General features: G+C 46.3%; 1 long non-coding RNA gene across 1 annotated transcript in view; it reads right to left on the reverse strand.

Moving 5' to 3' along the window:
- Gm42377 overlaps window positions 1-3713 on the reverse strand; it is a 39117-nt gene extending 35404 nt beyond the window's left edge. The window contains exon 1 of the long non-coding RNA XR_881943.2: window positions 3474-3713. This is a non-coding gene — a long non-coding RNA (predicted gene, 42377). The remainder of the gene's footprint in view (window positions 1-3473) is intronic.
- Between the last annotated feature and the right edge of the window lie 2788 nt (window positions 3714-6501).

A 6501-nucleotide genomic window follows, 5' to 3' on the forward strand; every position in this document is an offset into this window, starting at 1 on the left:
TATAACATAGAATCTCCTTCTGCTGCCTATAGAACAAGATGTAAAACTCTCTCAACTCCTCCAGCACCATGTCTGCCTGCATGCTGCCAGGCTTCCCGGCATGATAATAATGGACTAAACCTCTGAAACTATAAGGCAGCCTCAGTTAACTGTTTTCCTTTATAAGAGTTGCTGTGGTCATGGTGTCTCTTCATAGCAATGAAACCCTAGCTAAGACACAGGGTAAGCACTTTACCAACTGAGCTGTCTCCCAGCCTAGGTGTGAGCCACTACACACAGCTTATACTCTGTTTCAAATCCTTTACCCTATCCCTCATCACTGAGAGCCAGAGTCATTCACCAGCCTGCCAGAGACCTAGCATCCTGCACCAAGGCTGGTGTGGGAGGTCCATACATACTTCACATGGGAACATCTAGGCTCATGTGCCTGAGCCCCAAAAGTCCCAAGAGAGCACAGTGACAAAGTCACCTTTCCCTTTAAACAGATTCTTTCCAGCTAGTGCAATCTGGCCTTAAGTCCTCCCAAGCAAATGCCTTGACGACTGTATGCAGGAGGCTGGATGAATGACAAGACCAACTCCATTAACTTTTGGCAAGAGTCCCACTCAGCACACCTCGACTCAGACTGGAGGAGGAGGGCAGACCACAGGGCGACAGAAAAAAAAAAAAGGTGCTTTATGCTCTGAAGCATTAGGGTGGCTATTGAGAACCCTCTGGGAAGCCCAGGAGAGATTTCTGGAAGTTCTCCAAGTTGGAGATTCTGTGTGGCTGAGCCCTGAAAGTCCCAAGAACTTGCAGTGTCAAGATATACTTTTCTTTTTACATTTGAATAAAAGGAAGCCCCCATCTTCTGCACATACAGAAGAGGGAAGGGGAGGGGGTGGGGAGGCAGAGGAAGGGGGAGGGAGAGTGAGAGAGAGAACACCTTTCTATAGACCCAACCATACTTCAATTTCTGTGATGTGTCAGAGAAATAAATGCCATCTCTAAGCAGCCATTGTGACTGCAGAGTTCTTGCCACATGACATGGTCAGCAGGTCTTACTATTGTCCATCAATGCCTGGTTCGCTCCATACAAGAAAGTTATGTTTTCCTGTTATTGTGGTCTGAATCTGAGATCACACACACACACACACACACACACACACACACACACACACACACCAGGCTCACCATCTGAAATGGTGGTGGAGCTATTGTAGGAGACTTTGAGCCCATCAGAAGGTGGAGCCTGTTTGGCAGACGAAGGCCCTTGAGGATTATATCCCATAGAACATTTGTCTAGAGTCCCCCAGTGAGGGGCAAGGGTGTGGCTAAGCATGGAGTTCTTGCCTATCATGTGCATGGCCCTGAGTTCCATTCCCAGCTCCCAACACATAGGCAAAGATTCTAGCCCAGCCGCTTCTTCTACAGTTGCTCTCTGCTTCCTGCTTCTGTAAAATCAACTCAGACATCTCAGAAACTCCTGAAATTTACAAGATTCACAGGGCCTCTCTCCTAGGGTTAAAGAGCCTGTAACAACAGCTGGAGAGTGTTTTCTTCCAGGGCCCTAAGCTGCCTACAAGTAAAGCAGGCAGCTTCAAGGAGTTGCCACCCAGGTTGAGTAGGCTTGTCAGAGATTTGGCTGCTTTTAAATCACCCATATTGCTCTTCATAGCCTCTTGCTCTACTCCTGTAAGCAACCTACATAAACTCACAGAGTCACTAAACCAGACTCAGGTGGAGGAATCGTTACTTGGTCTATCGGCAGTGCCCTATCTGAGCGAATAGATGTTTGTTCACATTTCACCAGAAGAATTTCAGGGTACAAAATGCTCAAAAGAAGCTGTCTATGGTCTGTCTAGGAGTGGTGGTTCATGTGTTTAATCTTAGCACTCAGGAGGCTGAAGCAAATGGATCTATGAGTTCAAGGCCAGCCTGGTCTGCAGAGTAAGTTCCAGAACAACTGGAGAAAAACAGGGAAACGCTGTCTGGGGATGGGGAAGGTTGGGAGGGGGAGGGTAAGAATGTCACTAGAGGGGTTGTAACAGTGTCGTTTGTAGTGAGGGTCACACAATCTGTAAGGGTAGTTCTGATGCTGAAGTCTTGTTCCACAATTGCTTCTCAATCTATCAGTTAAGAAAGCCATGGGCCAATTGCCAGGTAGAAGGTATAGGCAGTACTTCTGGGTCCCTGGAGGAAAAAAGAGACCCAAGGAAGGAGGGACATGTGGTTCAACATGCTTTGGAGAGAGGAGAATCAGGCAACCATGTGAGGTCTTGGGAGGAGCTGTGGCCTTGGCTGCTTCTATAGGTGAGTTGTCGGAGATGTCTAGCAGGGACTAGATTCAACTGACCAACTAAGATCAGGGCAGATGGGAGGAGCGGAGCTAAGAGTAATGATAAGGGCTCATTTTCCAGATGGGAGATAGTAGTGTCCAGCAATTGTGCCAAGAAGGCAAGTTGAAAATGAAAACTCTGTGTGTGTGTGTGTGTTTTATCCATGGATTCAAGGGAAGCTGGGAGGGGGCTGGTAGTGTGACCACTTCCCAGAGCTAAAGGCCGGGTAGCACAAAACTATATGCTACATAGTCTCAACCCCACCACCATGCCTGGTATTAGCTTCCAGCTGCTGAGGAGGTGGTATCCCTGGTTGGTTAGTTAGTTCGTTCTGTTGCAAACTGAGAAGATACTTAAAGGGGCTAGGGTCACTTGGGATCATGATTTCGGATAGATCAGTCCTTGGTCACTCAGCCCCATGAGCTTGGACATCCTGATGGTGGCAGTTGTGTGCCCAAGGCTGCTCACTTCCTTGTGGACAGGAAGCAGAGAGATTAAGGGAGGGGCCAGCACACAGCACATCACTTTGAAAAGTATAACTGATGCCAGCTTCCTTCCAATGTGGCCCTGTGTTTCTAGAACCATCCAGAGTTATGCCATTACAAGCATAAGGCTGTGGGGGGGAACATATGATATCTCCACCATGAGAACTGGCAGTATCCCATGAGTCCTGGCACATTCTGTCACTTGAAGAAGTTAACACTGTCCACAAACGACTGCATCGGGAATGGCCATTTGGAAGTGTTGTGTGTGGACCCCTAGAGTGTTTCCTTAGCAGATCTTAACATGTTTCTTTTTTGCTGTAAGAATCTGTGACCACAGTCTGGTGTGGTGACTCCGAGGTTAAAAGCACTGGCTGCTCTTCCAGAAAAACAGGCTAATATCCCATATGGTGTCTCATAACCTCCAGGCCCAGGTGATCCAATGCTTTCTTCTGGCCTCTGCAACACTACAGACATGGTACACAGACATATATGCAGGCAAAATACCCATACCTGTAATGTAATTACATAAAAACTCTGCGACTGTAAGGCTCACATTACCCAGTGCATTCTGTGATTCCTGAGTGGTCAGACTCATGGATGTCAGCTTTCTGTTACTGTAACAAGCTACCAGAGGGTAACACTTCCAGGAGAAAGATTGACTCTGACTCACGATTTCAGAGGGGTTAACCGGGTGTCCTCAGCCGCCACCTTGCTATGGGTCTGTGGCACAGCAGAACATGACAAACGTGATACAAACAAGGCTGCTCACATCAGTGAAGTCAGGAAGCAGTCACAGGAAGGATGCAGGGGCAAGCCACACCCCCGGAAATCTACTTTCTCAGACCCTACCCCCTAACAGCCCCGCCCAGCACTGACTACACCAATGGGCTTAATCCATTGATGAAATTGACACCCTTGGGATCCAATTACCTCTCAGCAGCGTCAATAGCTGTGACTAAACGTTCAACCCACATGACTTTTCCACAAACCACAGGACCAGTGGTTTTCTCAGGCACCTTTAAACTTGCAACTGGTACCTGAAATGTGGGTGTTCTTGAGCCTCCAAACTCTGCTGTCCCTTTGGATATCAGGATGACAATCACATCCCTGATATTTGATGGTCCCCATCCAATAGAGAAGAACGGCCTCTGGCCCAGAGCCCTTGGTCAGCAACTTGATACACAGTGAGAAGGCGATACAATTCTTTGTCCTCATATGGTTTTACTGCAGTTATCTTAATGGCTATCTTCTATTTATATCGAACAGTATCGACTTCCCACAGGACTGGCTTTTAGAATAAATTTATTAAGTTAAAAGGAGGAGTTGGTGAGGCACCAACCAAAGTGCATGCAACGGGCTGGACTGAGGTCCCCGGCTCATATGTAGCAGCAGATGTACAGCTCAGTTTCCATGTGGGATCCCCAACAACTGGAGTGGAGGCTGTCCCTAAAGCTTTTAACTGTCTGTGGAATCCATTCCCCAACAGGGCTACCTTGTGGGAGAGGATGTGCCAAACACTGCAGAGACTTGATGCACCCTGGTGAGGGGATACCCATGGGGGCCCCACCTTCTCAGAAGAGAAGGGAGGAAGGATGGTGGAGCTCTGTGACTGGGGGGGGGGGGGGGGCAGGACCGGGAGCAGAGGCATCGATTAGGATGTAAAAGTATAAATAGATAAAAATAAAAAATAAACTAAAAAGAAAGATAAAAAAAAAATAATAAAAGGAGGAATTGGGCCTCACATGAAAAGTGCTTGCTGTACAGGTGGTGTGAGAATGGGGTAAGGTTGGAGGAGGGGCTATGATGGCTGATGCTCGGGAAATACCATCTTATGAACATCCTAGAACATCTGCATTCTGGCATGATTGCTCAGCCAGGGGCAAAACCAGGACCAGCTTCTCCAATTCTGTGGGGCATTTTCTCTCTGTGACAATATGCATGCTCCTCCCCTAGGGCTGTGCAATGTTTTTAAAAGGTGACCCATAGTTGTTTGTAGTGGTGCATGCCTTCAATCCCAGCACTCGGGAGGCAGAAGTATGTGGAACTCTGTGAGTTCAATGCTAGCCTGGTCTACAGGGTGCATTTCAGGACAGGCTGGACTGAATAGAGAGACCCTGCCTCAAATAAAATAAAATAAAGTGACCCACAGTTGGGAATACACTTCATCTCATTATCATTGCATATTAACTTTTTAAGGCTAAACGTATTTAAGTCAGCAAGACACAGTTGGTACACACTTATAATCCCAGAGAAACTGAGACAGAGGACATTGAGTATGAGGCCAGCCTGGGCTAAGGAATAAGTCTGCCTCAGAACTGAAAATAATAAAAAGACAATAATAAATAGGTCTCAGCTGGTAATGTGATTGGCAAGCACAAGGAGATGCTGGGTTCTGTTCCCAGCACCATATAAAACTGAGTGAGTCAGCGCATGTCTGTAAGCCCAGCCCTCGGGAGGTGGAGGCCAGCCTGGGCTTCAGAGACAGGTCTTCCTTTAAATAAAACAAAAATAAAAACAAAAAAACATTTTCAGATGATTTGATTTTATGTGTGTGTGTGTGTGTGTGGGCGCGCGGAGGGGTGGGGGTGGGTGGGTGGGGGTTGTATATATTTTCCTGAGTTTATGATAAATATATCGTGAAACCCTGTTTCAAAAACAATTCTGAAACAAAAACTAAATTTTATATATATATATATATATATACATATATACATATATATATATATAAAATGTTTCATATAATAAATAAATCAGCCTGGGAAGATGGTCTAGTAACTGTGTGTACTCACTGGAGGACCTGTGTTTGGGTCCCCAGCACTCACAGAAGCAGCCTGGGATAAGCCTGGCAGTGGCAGTGCACACCTTTAATCCCAGCACTCGGGAGGCAGAGCCAGGCAGATCTCTGGAGTTTGAATCCAGCCTCAATATCCAGGTGTCTCATAACCTCTTCTACCTTCATCTCCTGGGAAATCTGGCGCCCTCTTCTGGCCTCCATAGGCACTCTTTCCAAATGCACAGACACATACACTTAAGTGAATTAAAAAAAAAAAAAAAGATTGGAGTGCTGGTTCTGCAGTTAAGAGCATGAACTAACTGCTCTTGCAGAGAACTCAGATTCAGTTCCCAATACCTGTGTTGGGTGGTCCCATATCTCTCTCTCTCTCTGTCTCTCTCTAATATATATATATATATATATATATATATATTTTTTTTTTTTTTTTTTTGAGACAGATCTCTCACTGAGCCTGGCCTATTTTTCCCATAGACTAGCTTGCCATTGTACCCCCTTCCTCAATGCTCTGCCTACAGGTGTGAGCTCCCACAGCTGGCTCTTTTGTTTGCTTTTTGAGACAAGGTTCCTCTGTGTAGCCCTGGCTGTTCTGCAACTCTCTCTGTAGACGAGGCTGCATTCGAACTCCAGAGATCTGCCTGGCTCTGCCTCCCGAGTGCTGGGATTAAAGGCATGCAATGCCACTGCCTGGCTTGTCCCAGGCTTCTTCTGTGACTTCTGGGGACTAAAACACAGGTCCTCCAGTGAGCACACGCCCGTTACTAAACCATCTTCCCAGGCTGAGTTAGTTATTATATGAAGCATTCTGACATTTTCTTTCTTTTAATATTTATTTAGTTTCGTTTTTTTAAAATTGTTTTTGAAACGGGGTCTCACTATGTGTGTAGCTCTAGCTGGCCTAGAACTT

This window comes from Mus musculus, chromosome 7 (assembly GCF_000001635.26).
Source record: "Mus musculus strain C57BL/6J chromosome 7, GRCm38.p6 C57BL/6J".
In the NCBI taxonomy this organism is placed as follows: Eukaryota; Metazoa; Chordata; class Mammalia; order Rodentia; family Muridae; genus Mus; species Mus musculus.